Below are 23,986 nucleotides of genomic sequence, written 5' to 3'. Positions count from 1 at the left end.
AACTGAAATTAGAGAATGCTATTCAGCGTTATTGTCAGCAATGGCTATACAGCTTGCTGGGCAGGTAGCAGCACTTACAGAGTTGCTGTAACACAGTGTTTGCATAGTGCCACTAAAACATCAGACACTACTGCAACGGAAACAAACTTTTTTTTCCCCAAGTCTGTTAAAATAAACAAGCATGTATTCTTGCTGAGCTGTCCCACTTACGTTACATGCAAGTCTATAATCTCATACCATACACAGAACATACTTTTCTCATTTCACTAGCCAAACAAAATGGCTATTTTTGGATTACCCAATAGTAATTAATCAATATTCTGTTGATATGGCCTTCACTTAATCTGTAAATCTTTACAAAATACTCAAAGACAAGTTGAAGTCTATGAAGGAAATAAGTCACTAGTAGAATTACCTTCACAGAAGAGTTTATATCACAAACTTTTTAATGAAGAATTTAAGACTTGCTAAAAGTCAAAATATTTACTGTATCATTAACATGTTCTTTTATAATATTACAAAACTGAAAACTTAAACCATGTAAATTTATCACATCAGCAGCAAAAATATTTGAGAAGTTGAAACAGAACACAGAACTTTGCCTATTTAGTAAATTCCTACCGTGAATTTTCTGATATTAAAAAAAATAAATCACAAGTTACCTCTAACTCCAATACAAGTCTTGAAGATTAGTAGAATGCAATCAACTATGACAACTGGATAACAGCACAATATCTTCTTTACCTAAAAAAAGAGTTAAATTTGGAGTCAAATTACACCAAAAATTATCCCACCAACCGAGTGAATTAGAAAAACAGATAAGTGAAATTGAACTGTGCTTAAACGAGAAATATATTTTTAAAATGTAAACACCCTTCCAAATAGGAAGAGAAAAAATACACAATCATTTAACTTGCGCTTTGATTTTCTCTCTTAAAAAAATAGAAGTGTGGCAGTTTGTTATAAATCTAATGCTCTTAAAGTCAAGAGGAGTCTCTTCTTTCAATTTAGAAGGCCAGAAATAACCCCTTATGATGCAGTTTATTATTGCCTGGGTTATACGAGAAGTCAGTCACATGCTCCCACATCCCCTTTTCTTGCTCCCATCCCCTTTCTTGTGTCCAGCCATTGTGTAAGTATACAATGAACAGTTTTCTAACACTGCTTTTCTTGGGTTAATTTTGCCTGCAATGAGGAAGAAAGCCCACCTTCCCTCTTCTTGCTCCCCCCAACTTAAGATCAGTTCCAGGATGAAATCGCCATTTGAATTAGTACATCTTTCTCAGGAAAGCATTCAATCTTGCTTTAAAAGTATCTAATGGCAAATACACTATGCACTACAACCTTTGGTAAAATCATTTTTACCCTACTGAAATTTACACATTGTAAACTAAAATGTAGAAAACTTGTTCTCTTTCAATAATTAGAGTAATGCTGTATACTACAGACATAACTATTAAAAATGTAAGCCATTTAGATCCTTTTCCTGCCACTGAATCCTTTCATAGCCACTATCATCTGCTGTCGTCCACATTACAGGTACATCTATCACCATTTTATTTTGTTCCCTCCCTTTTTAATCCTTAAATAGATCAATCTTTTGTACTGAACCAGGCTTCCCAGTTCTTGTAACTTTTTTAATTCTTTCGGGTTATTACTATCAACTTTAATAGTTTAATGCCGAAAGTGAACACAGAATTTAAAAAGGAATGCCATAAGCACCAACTACAGAAAGATTTTATTACCTTGTCATATTTTATATGTTGTTTATATACCTAATTTGATTTTTTGAACAATGACTTAAAGAGAACTTATGTTCAAATTATTATTAATCACAACCCACAATACCTCCTTTAAATGTCTGTACTTCCCAGAACACTTTCCCATTCTCCACCTATGACCCACATTCTTCACCCTTAAATGTATGACTTGGGAGTTGGCTGCACAAAAAATGCATCTTTTGCCTATATCCACACTCACTAAATGATTCAGATCATATTGAATACAATAAGTAATACAATTCTTCTTCAGGTTACCCTCTCTAAATGAGAGCTATTCAGTGTTGTCACTGAAATCCCATTAACAAGTCAGACTGGATTCAGAGAGCTGCCTTTGTTTGCTCCTACTTTTTAAGTTATCAAAAAGTGGTAATAAAATCAGAAACTCAGCATGAATTGACTGCAATCGCTGGAGACTTATCAAATTAGAAAAGGAACAGAAGGCATATTTCCGAAGGAATGAAGCCTGTAAGTCTATTCCATGTGGCCCTGGCTGTTAAGAAAGTTTGAACTCTCCCTCTACTCCACTTTCAACATGTGTGTACACAGAATATGTACATTTTTGAAACTCGTCTAGACCATTCTAAATGACATTGTTACAATGCAAGCTCATCTGCCAGGCGTACAAACTGTTGTTGTAAACTTTGAGATCCATAACCTCTGAAAATGCGGAAGGGAAGGTCATATTCTAAGCTCAAAGGGAATCAAACTCAGCAGAATGCTGCAATTTAAGCAAGAGAAAGCAGCTCAACTTCCCACCATAGACGTTAACATCAGATAGAAAACAGCATGGCCAGCAGAAATGGAAACTTGATGGAATGGAGGAGAGTAGCAGCTGAAGCAGAACGCTTTGGCTGAATACCCTTTCAGGGCTGCTCCTGCGTAACCCAGGATGCCATGAAAATTGGTTCTGAACTGGGTCTGTTCTATAACCGGTTGGCTCCGTAGCTTAGGGACTGAACTTATCTGCTGTTTGAAACTTAAAAATATCAAGCCAAAGGATGCAGCTTTATTTTTTTGATAGTTCCTGTTAAAAAAGTGCTTTGCCATTTCAAACTCTCCAGGTCTGGAAATATGCAAGTTTATGAGAATTTGCTGAAGGCTAAGTTTTGCAGAACTATGTGCTTGTTGCATTTCACTAACACTCTGGAAGCACCCATGCTAGCAGACAGGAAAATGAGGCAGTAAAGCTAAGCAAAGCACTATATGTCAATGAAAAAGCTATAAATTATATGTTTTTAATTAAAAATGGGTCTTAGACAGCTTTACAAGAAGAAAAAACATCCTAATTGAACCGTTTGCTAGTCATTACTGGTATCAAAGCACCTTAACCTAAGTTTACTCCCTAGTTGGCTATTACTTGTTCCTTGGCAGTGATTTATTTCAGAAGCTGTTTCTGGAAATCATAATCATTAAGATGACAAACCCTCAAACCAACTCCCTTTATGCCAATCAGCAATCATTCATACAGTAACATCCTTTAAGTCCATTCTAGCCATACATATGCATGCACAATACTATTAACATCAAAATGGATTAACTTCAACTCAGTAGGATCTTCATCTGTGGAAAAAGGCTGCACTGCTACCACAGCATTATTAGCTCTTTTGAGAGTATTCAGACTTCACAGTACTGTAATCAAAGCCTTACAAAAGAACAATAATAGGAAAAGAACTTTGGACTTAAATTTATAAATAACATCTCAATTTTTTTAAAGACATCAGTGCATAATGGTCATGCAGAGGCCAGGTCATCACATTTTGAAAGGCAGACTTTTTTTTAAATAGCAGATAAAAAGCATACAATAGGATTCTACATTGATTTTTATTCTAATCCTGAAGAGAAAGGAAATTAGGAATGTACAGTCTTCCTCAATTTCATCCCCTACCTAATTATTGATAAACACCTTCAGTGCAGGGTCCTATTTAGCTCATTTCGCTGCAGTTGCTCACTCACAGCTGAAAGAAACAGCCCAAGATGCAAACAGATGAAGTTATCAGAATGAGGAGTGGTGCTCTAGGAGGGAAAAAAATTTAAAATCTCCTCTCCTCGCGCAGCATTCATACGACGGGTGCGGGAGAGTAACTGACAGAAATCAGGACAGATTTTCGGGGAAAAACACCCCTCTCTCTCTTGTCTCAGACCAGGAAGTGGGAGACCCAAAAGCGCAGCAGATGCGGGGACGGCCGCCACCGCCGGGAGCACGTCCAGCCCCGGCCGGGACGCCCAGACGTGCCGTCCCCCGGCGGAGCGGGCTTGCGGGGCGGCGGACGGCCGGAGGCTGCGGGCCCTGCCCGCGGCAGCAGCCCCGCGAGGGAGATTTGAAACTGAGCGGTGAGGAGCGGCTCCGCACGGCTCGCCTCGCTGGAACCAGCGCCCAAACCTCCGGGAAAAGGAAGGAAGGAAGGAGGGAGGGAAGGAGAAGGCAGCCCCCCTCAGAGACTCCTGCCCGCCCGAGGAGAAGGGAAAAGGCCCCACCGCGCAGAGGGGCTGCGGCAGGGAGGGGATGTCTCCCACCGCGGCCGCCACTCCGGACACGCTTCCTCGGGGCCGCTGCCGCCCCCTGCCGTCCCCGCTCCTCCCACGGCCGGCCCCGGCTCTGACAGCCCCCGACCTCCCTCCCGCCCGCCCAGCAGCCGCTCGGGGCCGGGAGGGAGGGAGGGGGCAGCTCTGCCCGTAGGACGAGCGTCCAGCCCGGCCCGGCCCCGCCCGCGGGGGACGGAGCGGAGCGGGGGAAAACGCCGACGGATCCGGGGCAAAGCGGCCCCTCGGCGCACGGTCGCCCCCCCCCGCAGCGCTGCGGCTGCCCGGCGCCCTCCTCCCCGCCACCCCCGGCTCCCCATCGCTGACGGGAGGCCTCGCTCCGGGCCCCACTCCCCCGGGGACGCGCTCCCCCCGCTCCCCGCCGGTACCTGCCGCCCAAACGGCCGCCGCCGCTCGCGCTCACATACAAACTCGAAGTTCCCCAACCGCAGCCGTCAGCCCAGCCCGGGAGAAACCCCCGCCGGCCCCGCCCCCTGGCCAATCCGCGCCCCGCCCGCCCCCGCGCCCCGCCCCCGTCTCCTCCTCAGCCGAGCCTCCCCGGCGCCGGCCCGCCGGCTGCCCGCTCCGCCCCCGCCCTCGCCGCCGAGCGCTGCCCCGCCGCCATTGGCTGGCGCGGCCGTCAATCGTCAGAGCGGGCGCTTCACCCCCGCCCCCGCTTCCCGGGCCATCTCTAACGGCCACTGCCCATCAGGCGTGGGAAGGCTCCGGCCCGGTCGGCAGTTGTAGCCAAGCGGCGGGGTGGGCTTCGGCCGCGCTGCTGCAGCGTGGACACCCGCATCGGAGGGACGGCTGCCCGGGAGCGCCGCTGGCGAGCCAGGGCCCCGGGCTAGTGGCGCGGCGTGCCGCAGGCGCCGCCTCACCCCTCCCCGGCTCGCCGGGCGCGGCGCCGGCCGTGCGGGCGATGAGATGCCGCTGTACCGCAGCGCCTGTCGCAGCGGCGTCTCCACGCAGACTCGTAACCCGCTGATGTTACGCGGAGTGAGCGCTCGCCGAGCTGCGGAGGAGGCCAGCGGCACCGCGGGCTGTGCGGGGGGGAGCGCAGCGGCAGCGGGAGGGAGGCGGTCACCCCTCTCAGCCCAGCGCTCCTCAGACCCCGCGTTGACGCTGCCTCCAGCCGGGGTCCCTGCGTGGGGAAAAAAGACGTGGATACACCGGAGGGAGCTCAGCAGGGTCCCCGAGGTGGCCGGGCTGGAGCACCCCTCCCGTGCGGGCAGGCTGAGGGACGGGGCTGGTTCAGCCTGGGGAAGAGATCGCGACGGGGGGGCTAACAGCAGCCCCCTCCACATCCATGGGGAGGTGGCTGAGAAGATGCAGCCAGGCTCTTCACCGTGCTGCACGGTGGGAGGCTGAGGGGCAACGGGCATGAGTTGAAATGAGAGGTTCAGGCCGGGTGTAAGGAAAAGCTTTTTCATGCTGAGGACAGTTGGGCAGTGGAGTGGGTTCCTTGGGGGTTTTCCATGCCCGAGTGGACACCTGAGCAGCCTGGTCTGACCGTGCAGCTGGCCCTGCTGTGAGCAGGAGGTTGGACTAGAGACCTCCTTACAACCTGAATTTAATGATCTACAGCCTTGATGGGGGTTGTCCTCCACTTAGCTAAAGATCTTTCAGATGCCTTTGTGGATGCTGACTGCTGAAAGGCCTGGATATGAAAAACCTGATGGAGGGTAAGGGCAGCTGCTGCGCTGTACAGGCTGCAGGCCCGGGGAGTGCTGTGGGCAGTCTGCCCTTGGCACCTTCCCCACCTAAGGGCAACTCTCTTACTCTAGCCCTTTGGGCTCTCCTTTAAACCATGTATTAGCCTTTTCATTCTCTTTATAATTTTTCTTCGAGCATATGAAAGGTGTGTCAAATGTTGGACCAAGAGGTGATGCTCTGGCCTGCAATTTGTGCATGTATGTACAAGGAGAAAAGAAAAAGTTGGGAGAGAAATGTAGTACTAACAGGTGTAAAAAAAAAAAACAACAAAACAACTGTCTGGTTAAGAAAGCAAGACGTGTTTTAGCTTTGATCTTTTCTCATTAAGAAAATTATTTACATTACATGCAGTCATACTGAGTTTGCAAAATCTAGCACACAATGTATGTTGCCTGTACAGCTTCAGTTTATCCCTTTTATGCATTATAACCTAAAGTTAACTACAGGCTTCCCACCTCACCCTCGCATGCACGCCGAGCCGTGCCTTTTTTCAGTGCACAGAATAGATTTTTCTACTTTGGAGCAGAGCTGTGCAGTAAAATGTTATTTTCTATGTAATCTCTGTGTCATTTGTAGGAAAATTAGAAAGGGGGGGGGAGAAGAGCAGGATCATGACTGAAGCTGCCAAGTATTCTTTACAGAATTCTAAAGAATTTGTAAGATATTTTATCAAAAATTCTGTGTGATGCCATGTGCCACATCATTTAAATCTGATTTTGTGAAGGGGTTGATGGATATGTTTTCACAATGCCAATCTTAAGATGCTGGGGTCTCATTTAGAGTAGCTTACTACTGAAAATGAAGTCAACAGGCAATATACCATAAATTTTCTGGGTATTTCATAACATGTAAGATCGAGAAATCAAGTCCTGTTAGACACTGATTCATATCTTTTCTTTAATTTTGGTGCTTTGGAAGTAAAAGCAACCCTGCAGCTCATGGGAGTGTTGTTAAAGGGAATTAATGTAAGCACACAGAGAAGCAATGAGTCGGCAATGAATAGAGAGCAAGCAGTATTAGATATCTGTGCTTAATTCAGCATTGTTCATTCTGCATCCAGTGAAAAGAGGTTAGGGACCAATAATTAAAGAAGGAATTATAATGCATGTGCACAAGCAGTTTTAATTCTTACTAGCTACATTGCTTGATGTTGTAATCTTCATGTTTTATTTATTATAGTGTATAATTTAAATAAAGCTAATGAAGTATTTTCAGTATCTCTTGCTCCACATTCAAAAACAGCATTAAAAAAGCCTTCAACTCTTTCAAAGAGGAGATGGAGTATCATTTTTCTTTTTCAGGAAAACCAGTCACTGTGGTTCTTTCTTTGATATAGCAGATGCTACAATTACCACAAAACCAACCGGGTTAGAATTTTACCTCTAGATACTTTTTGTATGCAGAATGGTCTCTCAAACTCTATGTATGATCTTCCCTGCTTCATTCCTCAGATGCTTTAACACCTCTAAGCATGAAGGAATGATAGCAGAATATGCTCCAGTTCCTCAATAAAATAATACAGCAGCTTCACATGCCTTCCTAAAAACAGTAACTACTACTTTTAAAGGCTTAATTTACAGACACAAGGGGAAACAGTTGGTCTCTGCAGCTTTCGAAGGCTACCTGAGTTTGCACCATCCAAACTGCTTTTTCTTATTGCTAGCACTTGTGTGGCTGCCAGTATTTAATACCATTGGTCTGAGCAAGTTTAATTGGCACAGTACTAAAAACAGCTGCACCTGCAACAATCTTGTTTTCAGTAAGGTTCTCTATGTTGCTAAAACCAGTGGAAATGCCTGTAGTGAAATTTCCCTAGATTAGAAAATTCAGGAAGATTTTAAAAGAAACCGCTTCAGACTTGCCTCTCTTTGCTCCTTTCCTCAGAGAGACTCAGACACCTCTGCTGAGAACCCCAGTTAGCAGTGCCCCCCAGAGATGTTTGTTTACACTGATGTTTCTTCTCATGCTGGTTTTAGGCTGTTTGTTTCTGGAAAAATCTGCTGCCTTATGACAAACTTTTCTTCTCCTCTGGTGTACAATTTTGGAAAAGTAAATAGCCTAGCAGTTTCATTGGTTTAAAAAGCTATGTTTTAGAAAATATAAAATGTAATACAATTTTTGGTGTGTACTTTTCCTTAACTCTTTTATTGTGGGACATGCATGGCCTAAGGAATAGAAGGATGTAGACAATTTCATAAGCAGAGTAATGAAACACCTGGGTAGCCAAATGAAGTCTATGTCATTCTGTCTACAGCATGTCAGGTGGTGATTTTCATAGTCTGCTAATTTTTAGATGTGCTGCTGCTGCATTAGCACTAGAGAAATGCCATTAATCCAGTTTTAAATATTCTCCTCCACCCTCTCTCCACTTTTCTGAGTTTATATCTAAATTTTGTGTAGGTGCCACAGTGATAAACACTGTTACCAATCTGTTGTTGCACTCAATATGCAAAATTTCTTGAAAGTGCTGATCCAACCAAAGCACTGTTTAACAGAAATAAAGATTGCAGCAATACAACTGAATGTAAACACAGCCAATTTTGAACCTCATATTGGAGCTGCTGTCTGTACAGGTTATAAGTCTGTAGTCAAAATGGCTGTTTGCTCAACTCTTGCGCCAGTTGGCTTCTTGGCTTTACCTAAACCACACTCATGTAACTCCTCCTTTATAATGTTCATCCTGCAGTCTGCACACTAACCTGGCAGCACAGCCATCAGCACTGTCTGTTACAAAAAAAAATGAGGAAAAAATAGCCATTTCCAATTATAAACTATTTGATGTTAAAAGAAAACAAGGCATAAGGAAAAATACTCATGCTGCCTTCTTGTATGTAAGGATTTCTCCATTTTAGAGATTTTGAAGAAAAAAGAAATGAAAAAAGTTCCAAGAAATGGCTGAAGTAAACACAATGAAACTGCATAATCTATTCCTAGTACAATAATATAACTACTGTTAAACTTAATTTTTAGTTACTTTAACTTTAGTTATTCAGCACCAGCATTGTGGTTTTTAATGAGTAAAATCCTGACTGGTCTAGAAACTGGTCCTGAAAGAGTGTATCTCTCCTTCTTCCATAAAGTTTTCTTACAGATGGTAATAAACTTCTAGAGGACTGCTTTCTGGAAAGGAAATGTATCTCCTTTTTTGTCCAGAGGTTCATCTGCTGGCATGTCTGCTGGCATTCAGCAAGGTTCCAAGGCACTGGAAAAGCGGGTGAAAATGTCTTCCATAATTAATAGAAAATGTGCTACAGCATAAAAATGTGCACTAGGAAAAGAAGTTCATTGTGCCTGAAATTTTACTGTGATAAAACTGCATTATCAATCAAGACATTCTCCATGGACAGTATTTTCAATCTATAGGCACACGAGGCTTCATGTGCCCAGTAATATGGTCTGTGTGCAGTGTCTCAGGGTTACACGACTTACACACATGCATGAAGTCGTGTGAACGGTACGCTTTCGCATCGCAGGAGTGGATGTTGCTACTACATTTGATTGCTGGTCAAGGAATGCCCCTTCCAATTGGGTACTTTTTAATGCGTGATTCTGCTTTGCATTTCTGGCAGTAGAACGGTGCAGAGGATTCCCTCTGGCCTCGGATTTTGACATGTCAGATACAGCCCAAAACAACAGACAAGTTATATTGCTGCAGTGTGAAGGCATGAGTTTTCTCACACCCCAGCTGTGGTGCTGACAGGGGGGACAAATGCAGCAATCCCACTCTGACAGCTCCTATATGGTGATTATAAGCTGATAAATGTAATTGTGGGTTTTTGGAATTACGAAGATTCCAATCTTGCAGACACTGCTGGTTAAAGTACTCTTTTTTGTGAGTGCACCTTCTGAATTGCTAAGATTCTTCCTGGTTACTGCTGTACTGACTTGAGGATTGTCCTCAAGTTAGAACATGTCGCCTCTGTAGAAGATGTTGATTGTCAGACCATACCATTAAAGAAAAGAAGCTTGCTTTTATCTCTGAAAGAAAAGGCACACCTTAAGGGCCTTTGCACCTTTTATAGCAATAGAAGTTGTAGAGTTAGGAGTGTTAAAGGCAAAACACAAAATAACAAAAATTCCAGAAGATGAATAGTATGTGATGTAAGGTAAACACAATGAATTTAAACTCTTTATTCAACCAGAGATAAGGGGGGGGGGGAGAGAATTGCATAGGAAGTATGCCATGTTGGTTGTGAAATTGATACCCATAGGTGATATTTGTCTTTTATCTTTAGATTCCCCATTTGTTTCATTCTGTAGTGTTGTTAAGTGTCAAAATCAATGCCACAACATAAATTCCCCTGAACAGCAAAAAACAACTAGTAGTTCAAAGTGACTGCTGATGTGAAAAGCCTGTATTCTCTTGATGTTGCTGCTTGGCATTGCTACTGACTGGGTAGTGAAGCAGATAACAAATATTGGCATGGGTAAGTGGCAAGTGTCGCTGAAGACCTAGATTTTGTTTGTAGAGCAAACATCCACAACAGACAGAAAGATCCAACCTGGCAGGCCAACAAGGGCTCAAAATCAGTTATGCCAAAAGAAATGTAGTTGAAACGTTATTGTGTGGTAATAAAGTAGAGGATGAAAGTCATTAAGAACGAAAATAATTTACTTATTTCACAGCTGCACCATACCAACCAACGGAGACTCCAGGGGAAAAAATAATTTTAAGAAAAGTAAAGGATGCGTGTCTCTTGTAACTTAGTAAAAACATGATTACTGCATATCTGGGATTTCAAGTGCAAAGCTGATAATTCTCAATTCACATACAATCTCTGTTAACATCTCTCTAAAATGTTTCTGATTCTAATTTATTTAAGTACTGATGAAAGCTTCTGGACTTTGGTTGGAGAGAGCTTGTCTTCTTCAAGTCAAAAGCTGTGATGGATAAATTTGGCACATATACACTAGCTACAACTTTTAGGTGTAAGGCCATAAAGTGAAAAGCATTTGGGATGAGAAAATGAACACCTTGTAAATAGGCCAAACCAGCTGGCTCAGTCGTACAGTGTAGAAGAAAGAAGCTGAATATAAAAGAGAGGACTGGAAGAAAATGCTGTCTAAGATATCAGCATTAGTGTGGAAAGGATTAGATAAAATGGATACATGTGCATTAATAATAATCATCATCATCATCATCTAACTTGCAGAGGCACATCCTATAGCTATCCCATTAAGATAATTCAAGGAAGTAGCCTTTATGTTCTTTGTGCAGGGATGTGCATAGGTGCTATTGCCTTATCAGGAGATTTCTGTGTGCCTGTATAAGCTCTGATCTCTACTCCTGCTTGAAGAACTGCTGCTACAAAAGGCCTGTGGACCATGCTGATCATGCTAATCTGTTTTCCTCCTGTGGGTAAGGATTTTCTTGTTTTGACTTCTAGTTTGCAATTTCAGAGTGGATGGGGTTGTGTGAGAGAGGGCTCTCACTCAGCTGACAAAAGCTATGGATAATTATCACACTTGAAAGGCATTTTCATGGGGCTGATAAATAGAATCTTGGAAAAAATGTAGGCTGGGAGGGATGTTTTTTATTTATATTGGAGTCCCATGAGAGCTGTGCCAAATAGGCTAAGGTCCCACCCTGGTCCCATTATCCTCAACGGTAAAATGGATATTTATGTCACCAGTGTAGTATCTACTATACATATTCCTAGAATCATCCAGCTTAAGAACCTGAGACCAAGCTGTGGGCAACCTTACCACTTTGCAAAGTTCAAAGAAACTGAGGCTGATTATAACTCCATATAAATCACTTAACACCTCGTAGGAATAGACTCACCAAAATTCTTTAAAGTTCTTGTATCACAGTGTCCTATGGTAGGAAGACAAACCATTCATTAAGAATGCTTTGGAAAGAGCATATCACAATGTGACAGATCACACAATGAGAGAAGATGACACTGGTTAGTTAGAGGAGTTATATGTTAACCCCACAACTCTGTGTGGGAGTCAGCCTCATTACTCCAACAAAGACAAATCAGAATATGTATCAGAATACTTGTATAGGAATAAAGTCAGATTCCTGCTAGAGCTTTGAACAGAATATTTCTTTACATTCCCTATTACTTTGTAAAATGTTTTAAGTTTCTACCACTCACTGACTTTATTTTCCTGCTAAGTTTTGAAACCTTCCAATGGCAAAAAGTTAAAAACAGGAATTCACAACTTAGGCACAAAATCAAATCAGGAACCCAGCCCCCCTAAAAAAAAAACACCAAAAAACCCAAGTAGCAATGGTACTTATCCATTTCTTCTCCTCACAATTTTAGTAAAGAGGGAAAAACACAAATTTGATACCATATCCAACCAATTACCTCTTTCCTGAAAGCTAAAACTTTCATATCCAGCATCCACTCTACTTCTCTTCTTCTGGATATGTGCTGAGGATCCTCTAAAGCAAGCTTTTCGAGGCTGTGTGAGGACCACAGAATATTGGTGGTGTGGGTCACCTCCTATTTCATTTGTGGAACAAACAGGAACAACCACAGCAACTGCTCCAATGGAAAAGTAATGTTAAGAAAATATTTAGTCATTCCTAACTGTTCCAGCTGTGGTTCTGGCCTTCACTTTCTCTGCGAGGACAGTGCATACAAGAGGCAGTTAAGATACTTATTTCTGTCCCATTCCAAGTGCTTAAATAAAATTCCTGACTTTTCTTTTCCTGGCTGCTACTCCAAGTATCTGGAAGAAAGAAAGCAGCACTATGCATCCTATCAATTACCTACAGACCATTAGAGAATTGCCTGCTGATCCCATCTTGGAGATCACTACTATGGAAAACACAAAGAAGTTGTGTGGCCGTAACTGTAATAATAAATCCACTTCACTTGATCGTAAAACTTCTTCAGTAGTTCAAGCTTATTGATGATAGCTCACTCCACTGCTATGAAGATCCAGATATTTACAGAAATATCTTTTTCTCATACTAGTACTTGTGTGACAACCCAACTCCTCCTCATTATGTGACTGTGTTCCCACATTTGTGTAAGCCTTTCACAGAGCAAAGAAAATATAATTAATAGGGAATGCATTTGTAGCAGCTGAAGAAGAAAGGAATATTCAGGTTGGTGTTAGTATGTAAAAATAATTTAAAGTTTCCTGATTAGCAAGAGGTTTATTTTTATTCATAAAAATGTGTCACATAAAAAGTGTAGCATGTTATGTGTGTTTTGTGACACTTCATCATGACTAAGAGATATTTTTTTCTTCCAAATAACTGTTTTTTTCTCAGTACAGTCCCAGCTTTCCTCTCTTAATTTATCCACATATTTCTCTACAATTATGTGTGATTTTGTAAGCACACATTTCCAGTATCTCTGAACTTGCTTCCCAGGGTATGACCCAATCATTAAGGCTGAACTAGTCAAGTGATTTAACATACAAGGATTTCAGGTAGGGTGTAACCGGAGGAGGGAATGCAGCCCACCCAAGTCTGAGCCTGTGAATGCCAAGTTTAAGTAAATTTACTAGCAGGCTTTTTCCCTTTAACCCCCCCCCCCAACAAAACATATAATCAAAAGGTGAAGAGTTCAGTTATGGAACAAACAGGACCTCTTTAAAAATATGTAGCTGGCTGTAGCCAAAGACAAACTATGATGTCATTGGGTGGGAACTTCCCCTCACTGTATGCGAGCAGCATTGGAGTGATGTGATGCAAGATGTGAATAAAATCACAGGGTGATTTTAATATATTCTGGGGTTTAGTTGTTACAACTAATCTGCATCATCAGTGATTTTCTGTTTTATACCTTTGACTGTTGTTCATCTGCCATAAATTGGGGCCCATGCAATTTTCCATTCCTAGCCACGCTACTCTCATACACAGACTGAAAGCTAATCTGATTTGCAAAGTTGTCAATCACAGCATCGATTAGGTGGTAGATAATGGCGTTAATGCAATCATTAAATGGCAAGCAGCTTTTGCAATGTTTTCTTTGAATTGCTTGTGGGGCCCCATCTATATTACAACCACAGCTGATTCGGGGAACCTGGCTATTGACAAGTTACCCTATAACTGGGTTTTAATGTTTGTATTGATTGGCCTAAGGTTGCTGAGACCTCAGTCCTGCAGACCTTTAGGTACATAGTTCATATTTTTTGTCTGTTTGCGGAGCTAGAAACTAGTTTTGCCCACAAGAGATTTCCCATGAAGCCAGTTAGGCTTAGATACCTTTACAGCAAATTCCTTGAGAAAAGGCCATGTGTGCCATTGTCAGAAAATGTGCCAGAAAAATATATTTTAAAGAAAAATGGGTACTTAGGTCGATGTCTCTAATTCTCACTATTCTGTGTAAGACTTTAATGGTGATAAGAGAAACAAAGGTCAAATCCTGGCTTCACCACATCACTAAAAAACAACCTCTCTTGACAGCAATGGGGCCTGAATTTTATCCTGTATGTTTTACACTGAAATATGGCCAGCAGTGTGAATCAACTCTTTTACTTTTGACAGCTTAGATCAAAATAAGTTGAAGAAGCAAATTAGCTTGCTGGTTTTTTCCCACTACTATATGGGCATTTGTCCATAACATTAAACTTCCACCAGTGTTTTCTTTTCTCATGAAAAGATCAGGATTGACTATTAGAAGTTTTCTTGGTCTGTCATGACTTACATTAGTGTATATGTCTGAGAGAGATCCAGATAAAACATCCATCTCTTTTACATTTTGCTTTTCCCAGGAGGAATTGAATGAATATTTCATTTTTAATAAATTTGAGTTTACAATTTCACTTATATGATTTTTTTTTATTAATCACACTCAGGAAGAAATAGTGGATAACAAACAGCTTCACAACTGAGATTGATTTTCAAAGAAATCTGTTACCAGTTTTCAAGTACTATATTCACAAAGGTCAGTAAACTCAAAATGCACAGACTCATTGTTTGAACCTACAGAGTGCTGAGGGGAAAATGTGCATCATGAAGAGCTAACGTCTTTAAAATCATCTACCTCAAGTGTTTGCCTCAGGTCATTTTTTAGCATTAAAAAAGCATGCCGTGTATAGCCATGACCTTGCCAAGACCTCTGTGATGCCTTGTATCAAAAATAATTAATATCCTGATTTTCAGATAGTTTAAAATTTGCTTGACCCAAAGCCAAAAGCTTCACACTCTTCTTTTTTCAATATGGATTATTCATTTTGTTTCTTGAAAGGAAGAAATTACAACAAATATCAATATTGGGCCCAGTCATTCAATTTCAAATTCTTTAATATTGCATGCATTTATAAAATGTTTAATCAAAATATTTTATCATGATACATGGTAATTGATTATTACCCATATGACATTCAGCAGTATTTCAATTTTATACAAGTAAAAGCATCTTTCGCTGTTAAAAATTTGTGTGGCTAGTTGTATCATTAGTGGAAAACACAGTTATCCTGTACGCAATTTTAGATTCACGTGAATTAGGCAGCATTGTTGTCCTTTGGGTGAGTGGAAACAGCCATTATATATATAAAATCAAAGACTAACAGAGACAAAACATACTTGTTTATGTCACTACTGTTTCGCCCAGAAAGTCTCAGAAACTAACTTCTGCATTCAAGGTCTGACTTGCACACACACCAAGGTATAGCCATGCAACCTATGCTCAGAGCAGCTTAGAGTTTCTTGTCAATTCCATACGCATGAAGTAACCTCACTTTAAATTGATGTAATGTGTCTGCACAGCAGGTGTGTGCTAAGTGTTTAAACTGATTCAAGGGAGATCAGGAGTGCAATTCTCTGTTCGGAGCAGGCCTACTACAGCTTTTGAAAAAGAAGCGATGGCAGCATCAGTGTTGCTTGTAATGTCCTTCGGGGCCGAGCAGAACAGCGGTGCCCCTCGCAGCTCCTTCCACTGACTCACCGTGCTGCTGAGAGGGAAGGGGAGTCTGGAGTGAGACATGATTGACTTCCCCTCGAATGCCCTCCCAAGCCGTAATCCACAAACCCCACTAATCTGCACTGGGGCTTCCCTGCATTATTGTGGATTAGTGACGTTCTGCTGTATCATATAGCGTGTTTATGTGCTGTTTGCAGACCCTATGCAATTTAACTCATGGCAAGCATTGGTCTGTAATCTCATGTACTGTCAACCTTGTTTAGCACAGGTATAAAAAAAATAGGTATGAAATAAGATGTATAAATAATGTTATGCTTACTTCATGGTAGAGTTTTATACAGCATACTGCATGCTTACCTTATAGCCAAACAGCTTTTCACAACCTTGCAAAGGGAGGTTAAATGTCTCTCGACGCATTCAGCCATTCCTTTGCACAATGGCAGCCTCTCACAAGTCTGTCAGGAGGCGGTGGTGTTCAGGGACTTCGCCTGGATTCCCCTTTACTCCACAACTCTTTTCTAGTGGCTTGGCTTCCAGCCTAGCAGCGTTACTTATTCTCCTTCTCTCAAAAAAAAATCAGTAAGCCTCTATCCTACAGGAAGCCTGACAGTCTTAGCCTCCCTGCTCCTGCAGGCTTCAGTCACCCTGTTTTTGTAAGGTCTACTAGTAGTCCTCTGGCAAGCATGGCTCTGTTGAAAAGTGGTCCTGACTAATTCAAAAGGAGGAGCAACTTACAGGACCCAATGAGTTCCTTTAATCTCACCGTTTGTTGGCTCTCTTCCCTACCCATCACCATCATATTGTCTCTTTTCCTCCACTTTTCTGTGGTGAGCCAGAGGGCAAGTTGCTGTAGGCAAGTTTAGGAGAATTGGCAGAGTCCTTTGCCAGTCTCCTCGAGCTTCTTCTGGTCTTACTGTGCAAGGTGCCCAGCACCCAGGGTGGTGGCAGCCCCACTCCTCCCCCTTCCACTCCATCAGTCCGCAGTCTCACTGTGCATAGCTGCCGTGGGAAGCCACCGTCACAAATGCAAAAATACACCCACAAGCCCTACAGAATGATGGCAGCACTGAACTGTTTGCTTTTGTTCAGTAAGAAGGGCTGGAGCCAAGCAGTGAGGTGCGAAGTGCAAGACCCAGAGAGGAGTAATGGGGTGCTGCAGAAGGACAGGGGAGTGACTGTGCCGGGAGAAAGGGTAACCAAATGCCTTCCTAAGGGTCTGCTAACAGCACGTGGAGATGCACACAAACAGTTCTGCATACCTCACAAACACTTACCTTACAAATCCTCTTAAGTTCTCCTTCTTTAAGAGGAGAAAATACTATAGCTGGAGTTGCTGGGGAAAGTCATGTCTGTCCACTCCTTCAGGGCCCAGCCAGGACACCCCGCATGAAACACTTTTCCTTTTAGAAGTTGAACCTCACTCAGCATCACCTATCCCATCTGCAGCCTCTTCCTTCTCTTCGTTTCCCTGTCTGACTTGCTGCAGGACCCTGTATTCGATCCCTGCTCTCTGTTAAAGCTTCAGCAGAGTGATGATATCTGTGCCAGGTGGCAGGGACAAGGGGTGGGGAAGATTCTGATGCTGGTGAGAAGGTGCAAGCCTGAGTTGTATGGAAGAGTAATTTATATGACAAAGAGCTGCTGATTATAGCTGTACAGTCTTCAGCTCTAACACTAATTTCACTATGGAAAAATTGCTGCTATTTCTGTATAATATATTTTCTCCTTCTCTAGGTACTCTGGTGGCTTGCCATACTTTATGTACCATATTTTACAAACAGACTTAAACTAGGACCAAAAAATTATGTCTTTCTTCTTTCCTAATGTGGATGAAATTGTAAGTTTCCTCTTTGGTCCATTTTATTTTTTTACTAGGATCCTAACTACTGTGAAGGCAGGAAAGTTGTCAGATGAGTTTCATGGTCTGTGAATCTCTGGACTACTTCCATCAGAGTGTCTGGAGATTTTACCTGTCTCTCTCTCCCTTCCCCGCTCCATCAGTTGGTTGTTTTATGGTGCACAACTGTCATGGGAAGCTGACCTCAGAAATAAAAAATATATCCAGGACCACCTGCATACAGTAATGACAGCACTGAACTGTATTCTCTACTCTCTGAAAAATGTAAAGGTTTAGTAGAGGGATGCTGTATCTGTGGAAGCAAAACTAGTAACACCTATTGAAGTTATTATCCTTATTGAAGCATTTTTTTCTGTTGACTTGAAGCAATCTTGGAGAGGCTTCTGTAACCTGCATCTCTGTTGAATTTGGTACTAGACGCAGCATTTACCAGCATTTTTGAGGAAATTTCTAGGCAAACTGAACTGTAAATCGGCTATATGTATGACTGTGGCATACTCTAAGAAATCACATGCTTCTTCAGAGAAGTAGCAGGAACACTCTTCACACAACAGGCACAGAACCTCTTACGATTTAAATGTGAACAGACTATGTATCTTTGCCATGTTAGCTCAATAATCCAAACTTCCCTCGGGCGAGTTCCCTGTGTGTCTAAACAGCACACATCTGTTCTTTTCCACCACTTGTTTACATGTTCTTCCTCTCCATGTGCCTACACCATCCTCATTTTAAAGACATTCCTTAATGCTTTGTTTATTTCTCACGTATATTTCACAACTGCATGCTGTAACAGTAGTATGTGTTGAGTACTGGTTTTATACAATTTATGACCCAGTGTTTGTTTTTTAATATATTAGTGTGTATTAAGAATAATTCCATGAAGTCATTCAAGGTTGAAATCAGGCTTTCTGGCTTCAGGCTGACTGGGCAGCATCACAAAATACCACATTGCATGGTAATGTAACTAATGAATCTACAATGATATGTACTATAATACAGAGTAAGGGATTTAGGATGGGAGAAAAAAATGTAATTAAAATTAGCAATTTAATAGTGGCATTCAAAACATTAATATATTTTTACTAAGCATAATAAGAGGAAAAATACACATTGAATTAAGAAGATAAATTATTATTTTTTAAATAATGACTTTAGCTTTAGTTTTCTGTTCTCAGGTGTTAAACAGCCTGATTTTCAGAAATGCTGAGCAAATATTTGTTCAGTAGTGCTGAAAAAGTAACGCTGAATAGGTAGATTCTATGAAGTCCACCATCTTTGCAACATTAATACAACGCTGTACAAATATTAGGACAACGAAGATGCTCGTTTTACCCTAAGGATGGAGTAAAACATTGTTGCTGTTTGAAAATTGTTGCTAGAGCAGCCCAGTTCTGAGAAGTGGCTTACAAACCTTTTTGCTTAACATTATTTTGTGTTTTCTCTTTACTATTTAAAGTGTTCTACAATTAATAAGCCAGATATAGGCTGAAGTGGGTTGTTTGTTCCTCTACTGAAATGACAATCGGTGCCACCACAACAAAGCACTCAGCACAGGACTTGTTTACGTGTTTAGTCTGCTTGCTTATCATATTTGAGTGCTGATTAGTGCTGCCTCAGTCTCTTTTTCCAAAGCCTCTGGTTGCCAGCCTGGAGTGGAGCCTGCAGTGTGGGTTTTTATAAAAGGCTTAACGATAAAAGTGAAATTCACAGAGAAATATTTTCCCTTTTTTAAGTAGAAATCTCAGCAATAAAGCATATGAAAAAATCTATGACATTAGGAATGGGCACATCTGACATTTCATTCCTATAAAATGCACCCACAGATTAACAATGCATCGTTCAGAAAGGAAACCAAGTATTTTCAAGGTATAAACACAAACCAAAAAAGTATTCCTGTACATAAATGGATATTGCTGTAGGAAAAAAGGTTTCTGCTGATTAATCTGTTGGAATTCCAAAACCTTAAAATTGACAGAACAGAAGATTGGTGTGGAATTAAAAAACAAACCCTAAGGAACTTATTGAGATAAATATTCTTCTTCTTAAGCGTTTTTTTTTCTTTGTAAAGTAACTTAGCAATGCACATCTCTCTTCTATTTGTGGTGGCTATAAAGAAGCAAAAATATTTTTTTAGACATGTATAAATACTCTTGCATAATGCCTTGTTGATCTCTGATCATTGTAAAAGCAATTATTTCCTTTGGACAAAACCCTCTGTTCATTAGCACTGACTGGTATTTATCAGTCTTTTTCCTGTTTAGATAATTTGTTCAGTGTTGATATATTTAAAAACATTCCATTGGTTGAATAGTATCTGCGACTTCCCATCAAAAGAGTGATGGCAGTAGCTGTGGGTCTAAATCTCAAAGCACCACTCTGTAGACTTCCTAAGTGATTAGTATAGAGTATTATCGCTCTCCACCATCTGGCTCTCTAATATGGAAATGATATTAAAGGAATCAGAAGACCTATACAGGCTTCGACACTTTGGACATACAGTGTTTCACAGAAAAAATGAGGAAGCTGCGTTTAAAACGAGATATGCTTAAACATAAAAGAATTCTTTCTATTTGCAGAGAAGATATACGTCTGTCCTCCCTCATTTTAATTACTTGCAAGTATATAAAGCCGTACATAGGTATACTGAGATAATACAGCTTAGCACATATATGCGGGCTGCATGTTTAGCATGCTAGGAGTGAAATCTGTTTAAATTAAGAGTCTCATTCTGGTTTTGATGTCACTACAATTAGTTGATGTGTTGGATGGATTCTGAGGCTTTGATTCATCTATGCTTTAAAGGTTTTGAAGTTAAATGCTTTGGATAAGGCGGAATTAAAGAATCATCAGAAATTTCTGTGTTAAAGCCTCACAATCCAATACATAAAAACTCTTGTAATTCAGTGTACTGTATATCTTTGTGTATAAAAATATCCCTTTATAAGGAAGAACAAAAGATACGCTTCTCCACTCCAGGAACATTACATGGAATAAAGAGCCTCTGAAAACCTCCAAAGCACAGAATGCAAGCTTGTGCTGCCAGACAAAAGTGAAAGCCTATCCTGTTTTCTCTCTCCCTGATGTAGTTGCTGTGTCAGATGAGGGCATCAGGGCAGATTCAAAAGTCAGAATGAAGAAAAGAGAAACAGTGCAGAGAGAAGTGTGGTGAATTCAGTCCCACGAACACCTAGGTTTTCCCTGTGCAAGCCCAGCTTTAGGCTTTTTAGTTTGTTTGTTTGTTTTGCAGAAGTGCAGATAAAGGCGGTAATTAAAAATAGGCTATCAGATTCCACTCATTCATAGGTGTTATGCTCCAGGGTACTGGGAGCCCTGTATCCGGTAAAGAGGAAAGCAGAAAAAAGGGAGGTCTTTTCTCCTGTTTCCTTCAAGCTGTTTAGGAAGTTATTTCTTTACTTCTTTTTTAATGGTTTTATTTTTACCTCATAATGAAAATCAAACAGTTTCTCTGCATTGCCAGAGAATCCTGAGCTAGTGGGCTTTCAGCTGCCCTCATGTCAGAAAAGTTCAGTAGCCATTAATGAGGAAACAACAAATGTTTCGCTGAGCAGCACGACTAATAGAGTCTGGTTTGGTAAAGATCTGTGTCTTTTGGTCCTGAAATCTCCTTCCCCACTGCAGTGATCTCAGGTCCTCCTCTGTCTTCTGTGGCACCTGCCCTAGACAAAAGAGACCGTGGACTGCAGCTAAGCTGGAGAAAGGTCAGTAGCGGAGCTGAGCCTGCCTTTCCTTCCGCTAAAGAATTATTTTCCTTTCTCTTCTAACCAACTGTGGGTTTTTTTTACAAAGCTTGTAAGACGTTAATTGTCTTTAAGATCACTATCCTCTTGCACATATGGCTGAAATTGGTCACTGACTTCAAAAGCTAAAGGGCAATGGCTGACAGCACAGTCACATGCACCTTAGGAAACCAGGCTATCAAATCGCTTCCAATATGATTTTTTGTATTTTATATTCTCAGTACTTTTGACCACAGTTCTCTGACCATTGATTATGTTGTCCATGATAGCCAAGGAGTGTAATAAGTAAACACCCAACAAGCACCATCTTCTTACCCAAAATTTCAACTTCTCTTTCTTCTCCATACATCATGAAAAGAACACAGCATCTTTTCCCATTGTGTATAAGCTACTTTACACATGAAGGCTGCGGATCCATGTAGCACTGCTTTTGGCAGCAAAGCCAGCTCAAGTCAAGTCGATAAGCTCTGTTCTACTGCTCCTGATCTGATCAAACTGATCAAATTGTGCTTTGCATCCACATCAGTTGTGTGAACAGAGCTGTCTGTGGACCCTAGGGTAAGATGGCTCACTAAAATGCCTGGGACTAAAAAAACCCCAAAATTAAATTTTTTAAAGTATTGTTAATCCAGATTTTTCCAACATTCTCATTCTCATCTCTTCCGCTTTAGTGGTGCAGGGGCAAATGTGCAGAGCTGCAGTGAGGAAAGGAGCTAGGAGATGAGTCTTAAAGTGGATCTGCTACCAAAGGGGAATTAATTTTGAGTTACCCCTGAAGTGTGAAATTCTGTCCTGACTGAAGATACTAGAAAGTTTGTCTTTTACTGCAGAGTGGATAGAATTTCATCTTGTGCAGCCACAGCGCAAGGGCAAGAATCCAGGCCCTACCGACATCAGGAGTAAAATATCCCATGAATTCAACATCTTGGCACTGAATAAACTCCAATAGTTGTGACTCTGTGCTGGGGTAGCAGTAAAACCTGTGAAACACTATCTGTGGGTAGAATCTCCTCTGCCATTATGAATTCCAATCATAACTATGGAAAAAGAATTATTAAAGGACCAAAAGATAAAATTAATATTGCTCCAGACTTAACTGTCCTGATCTTTTCAGAACTTAGTTAGGATAGAAAAAAATTTTAATTCTACTGTGCCTACATTTACATTCATAGTTTAGGCTAATATTTTATGCAAGTATTTAAACTTTCCTGGTGCGATTTTTTTTTAAACCAGTGTCAATTAATACAGATTGTGACTCATTTTCTGTAAAATTGGCATTAACAGTGCAGTCAGAGATATGAACACCAAAAATGTAAACGGTTTGGCAGTATTAAAAATATGATTTTCAGACATGTAAGAAAAAAATCAGGTGCTGGCAGGATATACAAGGAGAGAGAAAAAGAATTGTCAGCCTCTGTGCACAGTGTTCAGCCAGTTCCTAATGACCTTCCATGTGCTGGTTCATAATGTACAGGACCCGCTCATGAAGTCCTAATTCTGGCAAAAATTCGCTTTCCCTGAGTAAGGAAAGTAGAGCAACCCTCACAGTGAACACTCAGTAACAAGGCATGTAAAAACTAGCACAAGATAGGTTTTGGTAAGGAAAAACACATTAAATACATTTTCCAAACAACTTATTTAGATACTGTATCTTCTGGTTGATACCCAGATATTTCAACATAGTTAAGAAACTGTAATAAGCTAACTCAGTTAAATGTATTTGTGCTCAACTTTTACTCATTGTTAGGCATGTACAGGCTATGGCTGAAAGCAGGAACACAACAGCAACAGTGTTTTTTTCTGATCCTAAGGGGACCGTATTTTTGGCAGAAATTGCCCTGGTATTCCAAAAGCTACTGTCTCCTTTCAGTGTGCTAGTAGTCTCGTAGTAACTGTTTAGCAAGAAGCAGGGGGATTTAACCACCCTTTGTCAGCAAGAGGAGAATCACACACACAAAAAATCTGTATCCAGCATAATCACAGTAAGCATATACCCCTTTTGTCTGTGAAAGACTTATTAAATATTCTAGTGTCCTCATTGTAGAGAGGCAATATACACATTTCCTTTTTTATGGTGTAAATCAGGGAAAGAATATAAAAATGCCACTTTCAAAAAAGCAGATTTAAATAAAATATAAAGGATTTTATTATTCTTTAGAGAATTCCTTCTGGTACAGATTTTATTACAGCTTTACATCCTGGATTTCCACCAACATAGATGTCATCTCATGTAATTAAACTGGATCATTTTCAACAGTATTGGATGCAATGAGTCACTCAGAAATCAACATTAGGAAATACACTTGGAGGAAAGTAAACTTTTCAAGTAATAATACTTTAAAAGATTCAGGAATAGGTATTTGCACAAAGATGTGTCTTTTATGACATACGATTTACTGGAATTCTTATGGGTTCTTTTTGAAGTGATCTACTAGTAATTTAAAATGAGATTTTAAAATAAAGGTTTACAAAGGGGTATCAGCTCTTTTGTCAAAGCTTGAACTGATGGTACTTATC

General features: G+C 41.1%; 1 protein-coding gene across 1 annotated transcript in view; it reads right to left on the bottom strand.

Moving 5' to 3' along the window:
• Positions 1–4,726, bottom strand: part of EPB41L2 (erythrocyte membrane protein band 4.1 like 2) — a 128,778-nt gene extending 124,052 nt beyond the window's left edge. Inside the window, exons 1-2 of the mRNA XM_050894512.1 lie at positions 4,691–4,726; positions 663–744 (exon numbers count right to left, since the gene is read on the bottom strand). The gene's annotated coding sequence lies outside the window, so the exon portion shown is untranslated. The remainder of the gene's footprint in view (positions 1–662; positions 745–4,690) is intronic.
• Between the last annotated feature and the right edge of the window lie 19,260 nt (positions 4,727–23,986).

Source organism: Gymnogyps californianus, chromosome 3 (assembly GCF_018139145.2).
Source record: "Gymnogyps californianus isolate 813 chromosome 3, ASM1813914v2, whole genome shotgun sequence".
NCBI classification, from domain to species: domain Eukaryota; kingdom Metazoa; phylum Chordata; class Aves; order Accipitriformes; family Cathartidae; genus Gymnogyps; species Gymnogyps californianus.
Note: the sequence above shows the minus strand (reverse complement) of the source record. Positions and strands in the feature narration are given on the sequence as shown.